Genomic DNA, 17,616 nt, shown 5'->3' on the forward strand with positions numbered 1-17,616 from the left:
CACAGATTACATGGCTGTGAGGGGTGATAGGGAATTGATCTTCATTCATCCCATGTCCAGTAGCAACAGATACCAGTGGAATTTTCCAAGAAACAAACATAGTCCCCAGTGGCCAATATTTCATTTACGTGAAAATTATGGAAGACTAGTAGAATATTTTAAAATAAGTCATGTATTTTGCTCCTCACTTTTCTGAATATTGAAATATTACCTTGATCATAACTTCTTTCAGATGGGATGAATTTATCAAATAATTGAAATTGATATAGTGTATTTACATGCATTAGATAGACTGGCAAATGGATTTGCCAGCAGAAGATTTTTTGCCTTCAGTAATTATTTTAGACTGGAGAATTTAGAATTATAACCTGTTTAATGGAAACCTTGGACAAGAATAATTATAGACAAAGTCACCGGGTTTATGAGGAGGAGCAGTACAATTTTCAAGGATGCCTGAAGTGCTATGGAGCCCTTGGTTCTGTATCAAAGGCTTCCTACACGCTCAGCATCCATCAGTGACATTTAAACCCAGAGTTGCCCAGCCAAGGCTGGATGAGCTGGGTCCTGAGCCAGAGGTAAGGCCAGCACTAAGCTACAGCATTAATGACATCTCCCAATCACAAACTCCAAGTTCATGAAAGAAAATAGATAAAAGAATTAACATGATTCAGAGTTGACAACTGGATATCTGTAATTGCTGGTTGTCCTCTTTGAATTTCTCTTGAGGGATCTAAATACAAACACTACAGTAGCTTTCTTCCCTCTCCCTGTCCCACCTTGTATGTGGAATGGACATAGCCTAAGAAACACATATTAACACAATATCCTCCATGCTGGGAGAAGTCAGTGGGAACTGTTCTCTTCAGAAGAAGTCACCTTTCCAGAGGAGAAAACTATAAGTAAGATAAATAAGACAAAATAGGTAAATAAACAGAGTCTCAAAGATGAAACCGGCTATTTCTGTCAGGCATGTCCAAAAGTTCAATGGAAAGAGCATTCCTGGCAGACTCCTGGGAGAGATCTAGCTGTGAACTTTAACTAAAGGAAACAAAGTACAACCTGTTCCTGAGCTGCTACTTGAAGGAAACCATCGCTTCAAACTCCTTATCTTTAATGACTTTCAAAAGTGAAATACATATACAGGAACAATGTGAGCCAATATGCAAATAACACTCATTTTCCCAAGCAGGCACCATCCTGGAAGTCTCCTGGACTTGAAACTGCAGAGGCACCAAGAGGCAAAGAGCTTGTCAGGAAATAAGATACTGTTCAGCCTAAGTGTGGACAGGCAGCTCTGACCTTAAAGAATCATGGCAGTTATTACATCTACTAAAGGGAAAAAGAAAAACAATCCAAACACTAACAGAATCAATCCCCCAAAATTGCTGTGCACTTGCACTGATGTTATTTCTGCTTCTGTGGCCCCTCTTTCTGCAAGCAGGTGATGTCCCCATCGTGTTTTGCAGAGGCAGACAGCCCGTGCTGCAGCCTGAGCTGGGACCCTGGGGTGGATTCTGCTGGGCAAGTACATCTGGCAGCTCTTCTGATCTCAAGTCCTGTGGTTTCCTTTGTGATGTGGCAAAGCACGTGGCTCCCAGTACATGTGTATAATTAATGTGGGGGGAAATATGAGCAACAATAGAAAAAGGGGGAAAAAACAAAGAGCCCTCAAAGAACAGAAGCTGTTCAGGGTCAGCAGAAGGTCTGATAGAAAAGAGATGCACAAAATCACGGGGTGGGTTTGCCTCCATACATTGGGGTATTTAGGAGACAAAGAGAGTTCTGATCGCACCCTGTGCCACTGAACAAGTTCTCCATTTCTTGAAACATCTGTTTTACCAGTTTCTCATGTTTTGCAAGCCCTGCAGGGCAGGGACAGTGCTGTATTTACATAGAAGGTCTCAACTGGAGCCCATAGCCAATAGAAACAAGAAAAAAGAATCATCTGCCCACTGCAACCAGCAGGAGTTACCATGTCTGCAAGGCTTTTTTTAACACTATTTGTTGAGGGTTTTTTTTAAACATTTTACTCAGGTAAGTGGCAGGCTGGGATTGTGGGGACAAGTGTCCTGTAAAGGACAGCAAAAAGTTCAGCAGCAGCAAGGGCTGTGGCTCTGGAAGAGCAGACCTGACAAGCTCAGGACCTGGTCATGGGAAGCACCAAAAGCAAAACTGCAGTGACACTGAGCAAAGAGCAGCCACTGAGAGTGTGGGCCCTGGGAGGCAGCAGTGACACCAGGGAACAGGGACCCCCAAAGCCAGCAGGTCATTTCTGAGCCCTGTTCCACTCAGATCTTGGTTCTTTGCAATTGCACTGTCTGAAAAAAAAAAAAGGAGAAACAAAAATAATCCTTTTTCTCTTAAAAGGAGAAAGGGAAATCCTGAAATTCAAAGGAAACTTCTCATGTGATTTATAATATTTATGAAAGCCTGTTATCAGGGAAGTGTTCTATTAATTTCTTCCCCCTATACACACTGAAGGTCATTAGTAGGAGCTGAATTTCCACATTTTATATTATAAACACTCTCCTGTCCAGAACTCCCTTGTGGCACCCTCCTTCATGGAGACTTCATAGTATTTGTAAAACTCAGAGTTGTTCTGTTGCATTAATGGACACTTAACATGCTACCAAGTATTTTTGGTAAGCTTTTATTCCAGAGTTTCCATGGTTATGAATTCATTTTACACTGAAAGACACAGCCTCACTTGTAATGTGTATTAACAGGTATTAACAGGCCTCTGCAAGTGTGTCCATAGGTGCTCAAGTGCAATTTAGCATTAGTTAAATGAGAGTTAATGGACACTAAAAGGACTGCTTATTTTCTAAGTGATCCATTAACACACACACACAAAAGACAAAAGCCAGCCCGCAGATTCCTTCGGTAAGATAACTCGGAGATCTGTTCTCCACGTGTAAAATTTGTTTGATTCTGGGGTGGCCTTTAAAGCAGTATCTGAGTGGATACACGTTCCAGGTGTCTGAGTGCAAGAAGCTGATGTGGAAAAGGGTGAAAGTTTACACTGAAAACATGGGGGAAAGGAGAAGAGCAGGAGAGTAAGAAATGATTGCCTGATACCAGACAGTGATGATGTGAGCCCCGTTAAGTGAACGGTTCTGAGTGCTGGATAACTACTTGTAAACACCAGTAGTTATGAGTGACTACTTAGAAAAAAGTCTTACGTGAGTTAAACTAGTTTTCACTTTAAGTACTGCTATCGCTGGTCAACTGAGAGAGTAAGAAACACAGTAAGCCTTTCTGTGTTTTAGTGTCATCTTTCATAAAACTGTCATTAAAATTTGAAATATCTCAGTATTAAATCAAAATAGTTTTAAGGTGGTTATGAAACAGTAATTTCAACAAGGTGAGGGGAAAGAAAAGATGCTTTTTCCTAGTATTCAAACTGAAGTGAAGCAAAGAATCAAGCCTTGTGAATCATTTTAACAAGAAATAAATCAATTAAACAAATTTGATCGTGGGGCACAAGTTTCTTCACTTTATATTCCATAACTTTTCTTCAGAAGATGAGAGAAAACAAACCCAAACACACAAGTTGTCACTACTGCACTTGCTGTAGTGACTCAGCTCAACCTAAGGATTGTCCCAGCAAGAAGCATATGCCAAGAACTCATGGAAAATGCTACTAAGCCTTTTACCAATATTACTACACATTTTTTCCCCTGAAATTAGATGCCAGCGTTCTCCCCACCCCCAAAACTGCACTTCACCTTGTTAAATACTCTAAAATTCAAGGGGTTTGTTCACCTCAGATATCCTCCAAGTTGTTAGTCCTGCATCAGGGCTTACAAAGCACAGCACCCCTTGGGGTCGTGGAAATGCAGCACTAGGACAGGTTAAAATAAGACCAGAGCCTATTTTATGAATTTTGCCTTAAGAGATACTCTGTAGCATTATGCCATTTGGATGGGGAAGACAAGATAGATGCAGACTGACAGTATTGCCAAGCAGGAGGCAAAAAACCCCACTTACATTTATAATACACACACATACATATATATATGTATATGGGAAAGAGGATCAGCAAGGAGTCTCATGGCCAGCCAGAAGGAGCAGAAGGCACGTGGGTCTCAGCAGGAGGAAGGGAGATGCAAAGGCAGCAGAGAGCTGGGTGTAACAGAGCCAGGCAGAGGCAACGTGGGCCAACATTTCAATCCTTCCTTCAGCTGGGGCCAGACTCCTGAATGCCTCACTGCAGCTCTGCTCCTCTCTCAGATGGGAGCAAGCACATAGCTCAACAGAGCATGATAAAACAGCTTCATAAACAACCTGAAAAGCAAATAACTGAAATAATTTTACTTTTAAAAATTTACTTTCATCAGTTTAAGGTTATTAGTTCTGGGAGATGATGATAAAGTGGGGAAGGTTGCTACAAGTGACAGCAGTGAAACTCCCGACACAGATACGGTACAGATTGCAGGAACAAATAACACTTCCTATGTCTCAGAAATCACATTGTCAACAATGTTTCCAGGCCCTGAAATTAGCTGAAGTAATCAGGAGCTGTTGGCAGCAGGCAGCAGGCGCTTTCTTGGGTTGCTTTTCTTTTTCACTGCAAGAATCTCAAGTTGTAGCTTAAACCCTCCCAGACCCCTGTAACAATTTTCGGTTGAGTTTCCCTCTGTCTGTGGCCAAGGGGCAGCCTCCAAAAATTGATGCAAAAATCAAGGTTCCTGGGCCTTCTGCAACACTTCCCCAGCACCTTCTCAGCCCGAGGAGAAGCGGAGCCAGGGGCCAGGAACTCAGCCCAGCTGGCTTTGGCCCTCCCTTGTTGTGTTCCCATCAGAAACACAGAAATTGTAAAACAACAAGAAAACACTGAAATTGCCAGGATTTTCTCCAAAAACATCTCTTGCTGTCTTCCACTTTCCCAGCTCTCTGTTGTGGCCTGGGTAGGTCAGAAATTAGGTGTCTCACCTCTAACTGAAATAGGTTCATTCTGGCTTGATTCAGGTGACAGCTCTGAGAAGTGGGTCCTGGTTGGTTATGGAATGCCAGAAAAGCAGATACTTCTGCAAAGATCCCCGAGATATTCACTCCTTGGGGTCATCTCACCCATTTCCTACAGTCATGTTACCAGGCACCAAACTTGCAGTTTTACCCCTTTATCCCAAAAATCAGCGTTTGGAGGAGTTTTCCCTGCACTGCTCAGCCCCGTGTGATCTTTCCCAAGGCACACAGCTGTTTGCAGCTTTCTGTTCCCATGCAGACACAGTACAGGCCCCCCGTGCCAGCAGAACAGCCTCCCTGCAGGAAGGGTGGCTCTGGGACACCAGGGGATGAGTCAGGGAGCTCAGGCTCCCTGCAGGGCTGAGGCCAGGCTGCCTCCCCACGTGTCTCCACGGCCTCTGGAGAGCTGCTGGAAGCCAGCACATCACTTCTGCAGAAGGCAGCACAGGATGGGGCCTCCTCTGTTTCACTGTGAAGGTCAGAGGTGTCCTGATGAACAGGAATTTTCCTGCCTCCCTGGCCCTGCACCTGGTTTTCTCTATTTGCCAATTATCAAATGAAGCAAAGCAATAAATCATCATCACCTCAGAGGCAAGTCCCCTGCAACCACGACATCCCTCTTCAATGGCAGACGTGCATGTTCCAAGTTAAATCGCTGCCTGCTCACACAAGGGCACATTTTGTTCTCTTTCCTTCTGTTTCCTACCACTTTCAATGTTCTCACCTGTTCTGCAGTATCTTCAGATGACATCTCTGAGGGGTTTTTTTTGCTTGTTTAGCCTTTTTTTGCACTCCTTGAAACCCCTGAGGAAGTACCTAAGCAGGATTTTTAGATTAGCTCCCACACACCAACTCCAAACCTCTTTTCTTCCTCCACAGAAGTGAAAACTAGAAAAGATAGTTTAGCAAGGCAGACAGGTCAGTGGATAAAACCCCAGGAGAGATGGAGCCCCAGCACCAGGGCTGTTAACTTGCATGATGACAGTATTGAAACAAGGTCCTCACCTTGTGCCCACAGACCTCACTTCAGTTCACTCATCTTGGCTGTATTCAGTTGATGTCAGGTACAAGGAGAAAGGTCTTCAGCTGAGTCAAACAGAATCACCTCAAACAATCACACACATGGTAAAGTCAACTTATGTTCTGCTTTGGGAGGGAAAAAGTCACTAGCTACAGAGACGACCTAAAATGCCAGCATGGCAAAGAATGACACCTCTCAGTCCAATAAAATTTCAGGAAATAACACTAATTTTGAAGGAAAGCTTGCTCTCCTAGGTTTTTCTACCAGGTTTGTAGAGAGAAAACCCTTGGAGTAAAATCTCTAAACCCTCACCCTTATCTAAGCCCAGCTTCTGAACAGCCAGTACAAAGTTGATTTTTATTATATTTTTGCATTTCAGAAGAGAGAATACAAAAGGCATTTTTGGCTAGTCAATAGAAGAGATGGAGAAAGGCATATATTCACAAATAGGGCAGACAAAGTCTACAAATGAAAGATCAAACTCATGTTTTGCAGCTGGAATTTGCCTTTGCATTTTGACCCTGTTGAGTTAAAGTGAATTGCTTTTGGACTTGCCTTAGTGGCTAAGAAAAGCGAAAAACCTTATTTGTTGTTTTGTTTTTTAAAAAAACAAAGTTTTTCATGGAAATGGAACTGAAGGGGGAAAAAATACCAAGATTTACTTTGAATTAATGTTACAGCAAATGAAAAGAGAGAAGCACAGGTTCAGGATATTGGGATCACAGCCACTGAGTGAGCACTTGGTTGCAAATATGAAAGAAATTGGAACATACAAGAAGAGAGCTGAGTTCATCAAGTCACAGTACAGGCAGAGCAAGGGAGAGCCTATATCCTTATAAAGAGAGGATAATTCAATAGAAATCTTACTGCCAAGGGCCATAATTATAACCAAGCAGTTTAATTGTGCACCAGGTCCTGATTTAGCCTCCAGGTTTGGTCTTTTGTTTCTGCCCACAGGCTTTGTGTACAGAGTTGGCACATGTGGAGTTGCCTCATGTCCTTCTTCTAAAGGTAAAAGAGAAATATAGTGGAGCCTCCAGTACTAATTCTTTTTTGATGTTGCAAGAAGAACTGACTTCAGATTTGTCCCTTCTCTATTCCTTTCCATACAGCTTGTTTGTGGTTCAGTTATTGTGATACTCTCTCTGTGGATAGTGATGCTTGGGGAATCTGGTAATACTAGACAAAAATATAAAAATAAAAGAATCCTGTCTGCCAAGCAGAAAGTAATTAAGGAACCTGGAACACAGAGGGCAATAAAGTTCTTGAAGAAACAGTATTCATTAAGCAAGACAAAGCACAGCAGGACGTGCAGTCCTGGCCCCGTCTGCTGTGCCCTCCACAGCATCAGGGATCCAAGGGCTGACTCTGGAGTGCTACACACTGGAGAGTGTAAGGCAAAACTGCAGCCAGAGGAACAGAGCACTAATGAGTGGAAAGCCAAATTACAACCTGTCACTGCTCTTCTAAATCAGCCCTTGTTTAAATTAAAGTTCAGCAGCTGGCTGAACAAATAATTCGCAACAACATTCGTAGCCTAAGCTTGCTCTTCAACATTATTCTAGGACTGTATTTTGCTGTATGAATTTTAGATTGGCTGAAGAATGGCCCTGAGTCAAATTTATTGCTCTGGGTTAGAGATCTGTTAAACTCTGCCTGGCTGATACAGCATTGCCTTGAACAGGCACCTGTACAGAACTAAGCAACAAAACAGAAACAAACCACTCAACTCCAACCTCTGCGTTTACAAGTTCAGCTTCTTCAATCATGTACACAGAAATCCTTGAGTTTGGGTCTTCACACAAGCTGCAGTAACACAAACTCCCCAGAAACTCCAGGAAACATTTACTCTATAACGTGACAACTCTAATTCTGGGTTGTGCCAGGTCCCACGCCAGAAGCTGCCGAATTTCATTGTAAAAGATCTCATAGTAGAGACCTTCAGAACCATCTGGTTTTGTCCAAAACTTTCGCTTAAATGACTATAGTTGTCACTGCAGTGTTTAGTTTTCCTGTGTTACCACAACACAGGAAGTTGTTATTATTCCCACTTCACAGAGACAAAGAATATTGTCTGGTTCAAAGTCACAAAAAATCATGTGGTGGGAATGGGAAGTGAAGCCAAGTCTCCCGGCCCTTGTCATACCCTAGTTCCTGATCTCCTCCATCATAACCTAAGAAATTCAGGGATTTTTTTCCTTTGTTTCTTTTTCTTCCTGTCCTCAGAATGCATTTAGGTTTTATTTTAAATCTTTTCCGTTCAGCCCTTAAGGCAAGGAACACGATTTGAACCTCAAACACATGACTCCAGGACCTACCACTCACTGACGATTTCTCTCAATTCTTGCCAACTGGTTGCAATGCAACATTTATATTCCATAACAATCTACAACTCTTAGAGAACAGGTAATATGCACAGAACCAAAACCCTAGATTAAATTCAAACTATTTAAACATTCTGAGCAGTCCCACCAGGGCCAATTCAAAGCTGCAGCACATGCGATACTGTCAGTGTTTAATAACACACTCTGGTTTGAGGCTCTCAGGTCCTTTACAGACCATGCCCAGGAGCTGCTGGAACACGTGTACAGGTGATGACTATTTTGCTGACACAAATAACTACACATTATCAAGTCTTCATTTCACAAAGCACAAAAAGTGTAGCTAGACAGTGATCCCAATGGACACTTGCTCAGGAAGAGTGCAAGGCAGCTCCTAAACCCCTGCCATCCCAGCAGCCCCTCGCTGCTGCATCCGCTTCCCAACCCCACCCAGGCTGTGCCCTGCAGCTGAAGCCCAGGGTGTTCTTGCCAACAGCCACATCTGAGCAAAATGCCAGTGGCACTGGGACTGAGGACCTGGGAACACTGGCAAAATCCAGGAGGAATGATTTACATTCATTTCCAGCTGCTTTGGGAAAGCCAGGGAGAGGAGGAGCCTGTGGATGCTGAGGCCAGACCTGGGGGCAAGACTCATCATGGTACAGTTCAGTGGTGAACACGATGGTCCTGGGTTAATGTTGGACTCTTAGAGGTCTTTTCCAACCTGGATGATTCTGTGACACTGTGAACAGGCAATGGGGGTGCAAATGCAGCCCCACAGAGCCCGTGTTACACTTGCACGCAGGGTCAGGTCTCACAGCAGATCAGGGGGAAAGCTTCATGCAGGACAGCAGCTCCTGAATGCACAAAGTCCTCCCTGCCTGGCTCGGAGCCCTCTGACTGCTGCAGCTGAAGGGAGGACCTGCCACTGGCACTTCTCCTGTTGCCCAAGATCTCAGTCCCGAGGCACAGGAGCTGCTGCCCAGCTGCAGGGCTTCCCACCAGTGAGACCTGAGCTCCTGCTTCCAGAGCTGTCCTCATCCAACCAACCTTCAGAGAAACTAGTTGTATTCAGTCCTTTTCTGCTGCTTTTCCCTGTTCCCTTGTTTCTAATGCTTCTTTTCCTGTCTCCCAACTGCCCCACAGGTCACACTCTCCACACACCTCTCAAACTTTACAAGATGTTTTCTGAATTTTTACACTTTCCACCCTTTAGTTTTTGTGTGCACAAGAAGTACCTTGAACTCCTCAACTCCTGACAATGCTGCCTTGGATCAGGCCTTGGGCTGTCTCACCTGAGTCAGAAAGCATCAATTTTCCACCTAAAAATCAAGGATTTCCCATTTAAATGACCACTCTGCCACAACTTATATAGCTTACATAGCAGGGAGATGGAATTATGAGAGGAAGAGGGAGAAATCCAGTGTTTGGAAGAGTGGCACCATTGTCTGAGTATATAAATAAAGCAGGAGTTTATCATAATTTATTTATAAAAACTATTTCTAATCTAATTCTTTGCATATTATCTAGGGGCAAGAGAGACAAGACAAAAAAATGGTTCTTAATCAGGAATTGCCACATGGAATGGTTTTGATTAATATGCAAAACATAGATTATAAATAGATTTATAAATAAATGATCAACTACGGCTGCTGCTTTATTTATCTATGGACTTGCAGAAAATTTGAAGGCTGAATTCTGATTAAATGAGAATCACCACTAATGGTGGACTGGGTGGCTCAAAGGGACTGGTAAAGGAAAGTGAGAATGTATTTGCAGAGCACCTTTGATTCAGAAGAACTCCCAAGGGCTTTGCAGAATTAATATTATATTTTAGGGGTCACTTCATCCATTACTGAAATGCAGCCTCTGAGGAGGAGGGAAGATAACTTTTGCATCTGTTTCACCTTTCCTTGAAGATCTCTAAGCACTTTGCACACTAATTAAGCCTCCTATTGTATCTGTGCAATCCACTCCTCCTGCCAGTTACTAAGCCAATAAAAGCTAAAGTACTAGGAATAAAACCGTGGAAAATTCATCAGCTTGGTTGATGAAAGTTCACTTTACCTCCAGGTCATCAGGCTGAGGTCAGCTGGCACCTCAAAGAGGTGTCCTCAGCCGAACAGAGAACAACGTTCAGGTAAATCAGAAATTAGACCCTTTGTGACCCATATCACAGCCTCCCAAACTTGTCATCTAAGAGCACCACTGCATCCCATCATAATCCAAACCTCAGCCCCGAGGGGTGCAGTTCTGCCCAAGAGCCTGCATTTCTTTTCACTGCTCTGTTCCCCTCTGGAGACACACACACTGCCAGGGGACTGCAGTTCAACAACACACTGGAGGCCAACCCTAAAGACCTGACAGTTTGCAGATGCAACAGTCAGCCCTTCCCCATCTGTCCCAAACCTATTCCCCGGGGTCAGACTCGCCCATGGCCATCCAACAGCTGCCCCAGGGGAGACACATCCCCTGGAAGTGCCTGTGAGTGGGCTCAGCCACTTCCATTTACCTTGCCTTTGAAAAAATAAGAAAGGCAAAGCATTTCTTTTCATATGGCAAAGCTGTCCTGCCAAGTCAGTTTTCACAGCTGAGCACTTCCCAAGGTGCCAGTTCTGCAATTCAGGGCCTGGATGTGATCCCCTGAGCATGATGGATGGCTTTAAAATGAAGGCACTGCGAGAAGTACCAGCTGTCCAGGTGCACATTGGATTAGCATGGCTGAGCCACCCCTCCTCCTCCTCTGCATCCCTCTGAGGAGCTCATCCTGTGCAGGAGGAAGGCTTTGATGGCAGGAGAGACATGAGAGCCCAGCAGATATGAGCAGAGACACAGCCACACGCAGGTCGCACCTCACCCAAATGTGAGCCTGCTTTTACTCTGAAATAATTTGCTGTTACGTGGCAAGTTTGTGGGACTCCTTTTCAATTCCCTTTATCTGACCACCTTATTTCTGAATTCTTCACCTCAACAACCAGTAGCTAAGAGAAGAGGCAGACCAAATGCAAAATTAAATTCTTTTCTCTGAATAAACCAAGCCAACCTCCAACGACCCCCCATCTCCTACACACAATTCTTCCCAGTATCCATTCCAGCTTTCTAGATAACCGCTAGAAAGGGATTTAATTCTAAACTGCCCTGTTAATTAAGTTTCTTTTTGGAGTCCAGACTATGAAGACCATCTTTAAACACTCCTTGCAACCACCAGGGCCACCTTCATCGACGGACACCTGGGCTAAAATTCAGCCACACCACACAAGAAAGGCACCACTGTGGCTCCCTTCACAATGTGCAGATGCAACCTAAGAGTTCTTGAAAGGAGAAGGTTGGTCTCCATACAGGTTTTCTTGTCTTATAGAGCGTTATGAGACAGCACAGAACACGTTCTAGGGTTCTGGGGCAGCTGAATCTGTGACACCGCTCAAACTCCATTTAGTCCAAGCCACAGACCAGCACAGTCCTGCTCCCTCTCTCCACCCAGCCCAGTGACAACGTGGACAGTCTGTTGGCTGAACAGAGCCCATTTTACCACAGCAGTAACAGTCTGCCTGGAGAGAACATTCCCACTCACTGCCCAATTAGAAGAATGTTGAATGCACGGAAATGCCTTTTGAATAAACACTTGATAACCCTCAATAAAACTGTAAGAGAGAGTTACTGCAGATTTACTACCCAGGAAAGAAAAGCTCTTCACAGCACAGCCAAGAGCTTATTGCTTCTTACTTAATGCTGATAAATGCAAGATCTTCTCAATCCCACAGCAACCAGGGTTAAAGCAGCTTAGCGGGGAAATAAAATAAGTACCTTATGATGTGCCCACAGAGAGCTGGGGGAGAACCACAGGTTTGTCACAGTCCGGGGAGCAGTGTGTGCTTGCTCCAGGCTGTGTGGGATTTACCAAAGGGCACATCCCTCCTTTAGCAGCAGCACAAACATCTCTGCTCCACTGTGAGTGCATGTCCCAGCTTGCTGTGCAGTCACTGCTCAGGCCCTGCAGCTGCAGAGGTGAGATGGGGTGGGATTGCTGCCCTTTGGCTTTGGGACCTCCCTGGTTCTTGCAGGGAAAGCGCAGCTGTGAGACACATCGCTGCGGGGTAAGACCTCTCTTCCTGCTGCCTCACAGGGAGAAAAGGAGCACCCTGAAGTGAGCCGGGTGTCAGCCTTCCCTTCTCTGCCATGAGGATGCTTGACCTGTATTTGGGTTTTCTGGAAGCCTGTGGTTGGCGAGGAGGAAGGAAGGGGTTGGCTCTATTTACACTGCTGCAGGTTTCCCATCCCAGCTGCCCAGCCAGCTCGGGCAGCAGCCCTTCCTGCAGGAGCACAATGGGCATGTTCCCAACCCCAGGGGGGATACTGCAGCACATTTGCTCTGCAAATGAACGTTGACAGAAAGGTCTTGCCCTTGCTGATGAGCACTGATCTGTTGTTTTCTGTATTCACTGTTCTTGGTGATGGGGAAGTATTTACGGGATAATTTTGGTTTCCTCTCTAAGAAGTCCAGTGGGGAACAGCCCAGTGCTTAAAAAATAAACACCCAACAGAAATCATTGCTAATTCCCTTATCAACTGTGTTCACTTGGACAGGTTTCCTCCCTGGCAACCCTGTGCCTTACCTTGTTGGGAACAGCCAGGGTGCTGGGGCTCACAAACCCTGAGAGCTGAGCAGCCCTGCCTCTGCTCTGCCACCACCATGGCTGCAGAAGTGTCCCAGTGCTACACTTCCAGTTCTTCTCTTCCAAGAAAGGATCACTGAACAGGCTCAGCCAAGGGTATTCTCAGAGGTCCAGACACTTGTGTATCACAGAGTTTAACCACCCTCTTCAGCTATGGCAGTTCTTCCCATGGCACAGCCAATACTGGCTGGGGTTTGTTCTGTTTTAGCAGCAGCTGCTGTATTGAGGGAGCTGGGAAACTGTATTTGGAGGCTTGTCCTGCTCTCTCTGTTAATGCCACAGCAAGGAATCTTTGGGGTAATGGAGGAGGGTGATCAAAGAAAGTTTCCCTCTAGGCTCCCACTGTTATATCCTATCCAAAAATAATATTAAATGTGACCTACCATTGTAGTAATCAAAGAGGTAAAGTACTATTTTATATATTATTGGACTCCTCACACAAGCAAATGGAGTTACATTCCTACTGCTGTTCCAAGGGCTTTCTGAATAAAAAAGCATGATAAATAAACTCTGAAGAGGTTAAACCATTTAAAATTACACTACACTGTTTCTATAGGTCAAAAGCTGTATTATTGCACAAATGAGGGTGCATCAACATCTTCAAATCTTTTCTCATGTAAACCTTAATCATTGTGCATAGCAAAGATGGAGATTTGAGGGGTTTTTAAAGAGAGGAAAATGAGGCAAAGACGGGGGGGAAAGGGTTTTGTCAGGATCCTACAGTGGGTTGGTGGTGTGCTGGGACAGAGCATCTTCCCTGAATGACACTGGATGAAGGTTCAGAAGCTCATGCCCAGGAAGCTGCCAAGTACTGGTCTGTAAAGAAGAGAAAATAAGATTGTTCTAACCCAAAAATTGCTTAAAGAATAAAAAGTAACACTCGGTAACAAGGACACAGATGCTGGACTGTCCAACTTGTCCAAGTGATTTTTTTCTCCTCCTAAAACAATGGGACAAACCTTGCTTATTTCCTACATAAATGTTACATGTCTGCTGATCAGCACTGGAGTCCTTAAACCTCCACCCTTTTCACAATGTACAGTTTGGAAAACACTTTCAAGACACGGGTCCAAGTATGTGTAAAAAATGAGAATACTTACACGTAGCCTCTGGCACATTCCTAGCAGGCTGCTGCAGTTGTTCACACTAATTCAGTAAGAAAGGAGTATATAAATTAGATACCAGGCTGGTGTGTAATCAGTCTGTGCATGTTATTACAACAACTGGAACACCCTTGCACTCCATCTCCTGCATCACTAAATAAAAATCAGTAACAGACTAGTCTGTCTCTGATATCAGATATATTGTCTTAGGTTGCACACAGGAACTATCAAGACACAAAACTGAAAGAAAAGCCTTTGCTTTCTTTGCTTTCTCTATCAGAGAAAATCCTCTGATACTGCCATTTAAGCTGGAATTTGTTATGAAGGAGAAATAAGAGCTATAAAAGACACAACCCCCGCTATTTTCATAAACAAGACAGCCAAACTCAGAATTCTCCCAGTACAATGCCTTCAATTAATAATGTAAAATATCTGCCACCAATTATAAATCCTTTTTATGAATACTGAATGTGGTTTGTGTCTTTTCTTTCCCTTCATCAAATGCTATGAAGTGAAGGCTGTAATAGCATCCTGGCTATTGCTCTTTTTTTCCCACACAGTCATATCCAAATGTTTCAATGTTTCTTTAATGCTCCATTTCTCTTAATGGCAAATGAGGTTTCAAAATGTAGAGGAAGTTTTGAAAAGATATTGGTGAAACAACAAATTGGAAAATGAATGGAGGGAGAAAAACGAAGTAATACCTGCACCACATTATTTAAGTAGTAGAGGAAAATATTGGGAACATGAAGAGAGAAAGCTTTTAAATGCTTCCAGTAGTGATTGCTGTTATTTTGCAGAATTCTTCCTAGAAGAGCAGGGGGGAAATTATTAATGGAGATTTAGTACAATCTTGACTTATAAAAATGCAAACATTTTTATCGGAACTGTAAAAATTTCTAATGTAAAATGTTTTAAATCCAAAATTTGTTAGGATCTGCATTTTTCAATTATTAGGATCTGCATTTTTCAATTATTTCTGCAGTAAATGTTGTTTGAATTTGACTGAAACATCAGAAGTTTCAGTGCAACTGCAATACCCGCTCATTTTGCCATTTATTGACCTTTCCTGAACCTGCCATTCTTTCACAAGTTATGCCAGATCCCTACCACATTCAATCATTTCTCTGGGTTGTGAAAGATGCAATTTACATTGTGTAAGTTTTTATTTGCATAATATTTATCTTTAATGATAAATATTTATCTTAAATGATAAAGATTTATTTTTTTAAAGTTAGCAAAAAACAAGCAAACAAGTGCAAGCCCTGCACTAGAGGCAATATTGTTCTCTACAAGGAAACATTAACCACTGGTGTGGGTTTTTTTCCTTTTTCCACAGAAAAGTTGCGTTAGATTTGCTGTACAGGGACATTGCTATTACCCCCAGTCAATGAATACTACAGACACACAGGGCTTGGTTTCTTAGCATGGCTGTTGAATATCGTCTTACTCAAACCAGGGGTTCTCCACAACAGTAGTTAGGAGTTGGTGCAAAGTCCCGTCGCACAAAGGCTATTGAAAATTCAGCCCCACTGCTTCAGGACTAGGAGAAAAATTGCATCATTAGGAATCCTTTTTCCTTCTGAGCTGACACACTGCACTGAGGTGGCTTTTTCCCTTTGCAGCTTGTGTACAGAAGTTCAGGTCTTTCTGTTTTCCCTACCAGCTGCTCTACACACACTACCCCTGTCAGCAGGAAGGGACAGAAAAATGAATGAAGACTGATGATTAACGAAGAAAGAGGGTGAATATTAATCATGGAGTCAACGTTTGATGGGAACATTGATGGAATAGTGGTCCCACTGGAAGTAGTTAGGAGTTGATTTTTATGCCCCAGGGCAGTAGTTTTAAACTAGGACTCATGATGGAAGAGAGGTTGCTTGTAATGTTTTAAACAGGCCATTGTGGAAAACATACCTTCAGTCTCCCCCTGCCCCAGCTCCCTGACTCCCTTCTTTGTTGGGCTGAGTTGAGAGCATAGCCCAGGTCTGCTGTGCACCTACATTCCCCCAACCAGCCCAAACTGTAAAGATCAAACCTTTAAACAGAAGCAAAACAGGAACAGGACCTCTCAATTTTCCATTGCTGAGCTGCTAGAGAGCCCTCACCACCTGAGGCCACTCTCAAGAAATGCTGATGTTGGTGGTTCTGAGCAACTTTTCTGTTGTTCAGCACATTTGTTTTACACCAGGAAAAAGAGGAGAGTCTGGGACAACACACTTCCATAGCTAGGTCATTCAGGTCATTTGAATTTTGGCTACTTGCTACCTGCTCCAAACCTCTTTGAAGGTAAAAGAGGTCCCACCTCCATTCTGAAGCCTTGTAGACAAGCACTCTTAACCTCGGTGGGAATTTCCTGGATCTCTCCAGTTAGCAAGTGCCCTTGCAATCAATACCATATAGATATATATAAGTGCACAACCGATGCTCTTTTTTCTTTGGTATTACACAAAATCACTCATCATACCAGATCATCCATTTCGGTGCTGGAAAAGCCTTGAAGATGCTTCAGGTAAGTCTCATCCACATGCTAGACCCAGGCACTAGAATCCTGAAAGGAACAGACACATGAAAGACTGCAAAGACACTGCAGATTTACTGCACACATCAGTTTGAGCTGGACAGCCCCAGAAAGGACTTGTGAGCTGGGTTGGTGGACACCAACATCCAGCTCTTCCAATGGTCCTGCCATGCAAAATGGGCTTTTGCATATATCCAACAATTTCTGCTGCTGTTGTTTCAAAGTGGAATTATTTGGGGGAGGAGGGGAGATGCCAAAGAGAGGACTGCACTCAGAGCTGGTGTCAATTGCTGGTAATTCTGCTGAGGGCAATAAATTTAGGAATTTTCCCAGGGGTAGCTCTTTGGGTTTCCTATGGTGCTCCCTCAACTAAGCCCTCCCAGTACTCCAAAAGGATCCAGAATCACAGCACGTGAGCTCTTTCCTGAACTTTGCTCTGCAAATTAATCCATACCATAGCTCTCGTCAGGAAAATATAACATGCCCAACAGTTTTGTGTATGGGCAAAGTTATTTTTCTAAATAAAAGTCTAGTTTTAGAAGTACAAACAGCTTTCATACTCGCAGCAAATGGTTAGGCAGACAAATATAGAAGCAGACTCGGTTATACAGTCATTTTTTCTATAGATTTAGGCTGAGGTCTTTCACCTTTCAGGAATAATTGATTTCCCAAAAATGAAGCATGTCTGCTCACAGGATGCAGCTTGGCTACCCCTCCACCTGTGTGTCCCACAACATGAAGGAAAAAAGTAAAACTATTCCCTTGGTTTCAGCTATAGTGAAGAGTGAACTGGGCCACAGTGCAACAAGTCACAAAAAATCCCAAAGGCACAAAAAGGAAAGTCTCCCAAGTGTGCTGAGGCCAGAAGAAGCTGAACAGCAAAAGGTGTTTAATCGTCAGTGCTGCATTTTATCCAGAACATTGGGCCTTTAACAACCCAGAAACCTTCAGGTACATTCTCATAGTTAGTTAATGCTGCTCCACGGGTGGGTGATTTGCAGATATGCAG

The 17,616-nt window shown here is 43.6% G+C and overlaps 1 long non-coding RNA gene across 1 annotated transcript; it reads right to left on the minus strand.

Annotated features, from left to right (window-relative positions):
* Positions 1-13,553: 13,553 nt before the first annotated feature.
* On the minus strand, positions 13,554-17,388 carry LOC120324366. Its single transcript, XR_005565633.1, has 4 exons — positions 17,255-17,388; positions 16,554-16,637; positions 14,084-14,129; positions 13,554-13,799 (listed from the first exon to the last, which is right to left on the minus strand). It is a non-coding gene; the product is annotated as an uncharacterized LOC120324366 (long non-coding RNA).
* Positions 17,389-17,616: the final 228 nt, after the last annotated feature.

Source organism: Pipra filicauda, unplaced genomic scaffold (genome assembly GCF_003945595.2).
Source record: "Pipra filicauda isolate LSUMZ 115617 unplaced genomic scaffold, ASM394559v2 scaffold4_size7858003_pilon, whole genome shotgun sequence".
NCBI lineage: Eukaryota > Metazoa > Chordata > Aves > Passeriformes > Pipridae > Pipra > Pipra filicauda.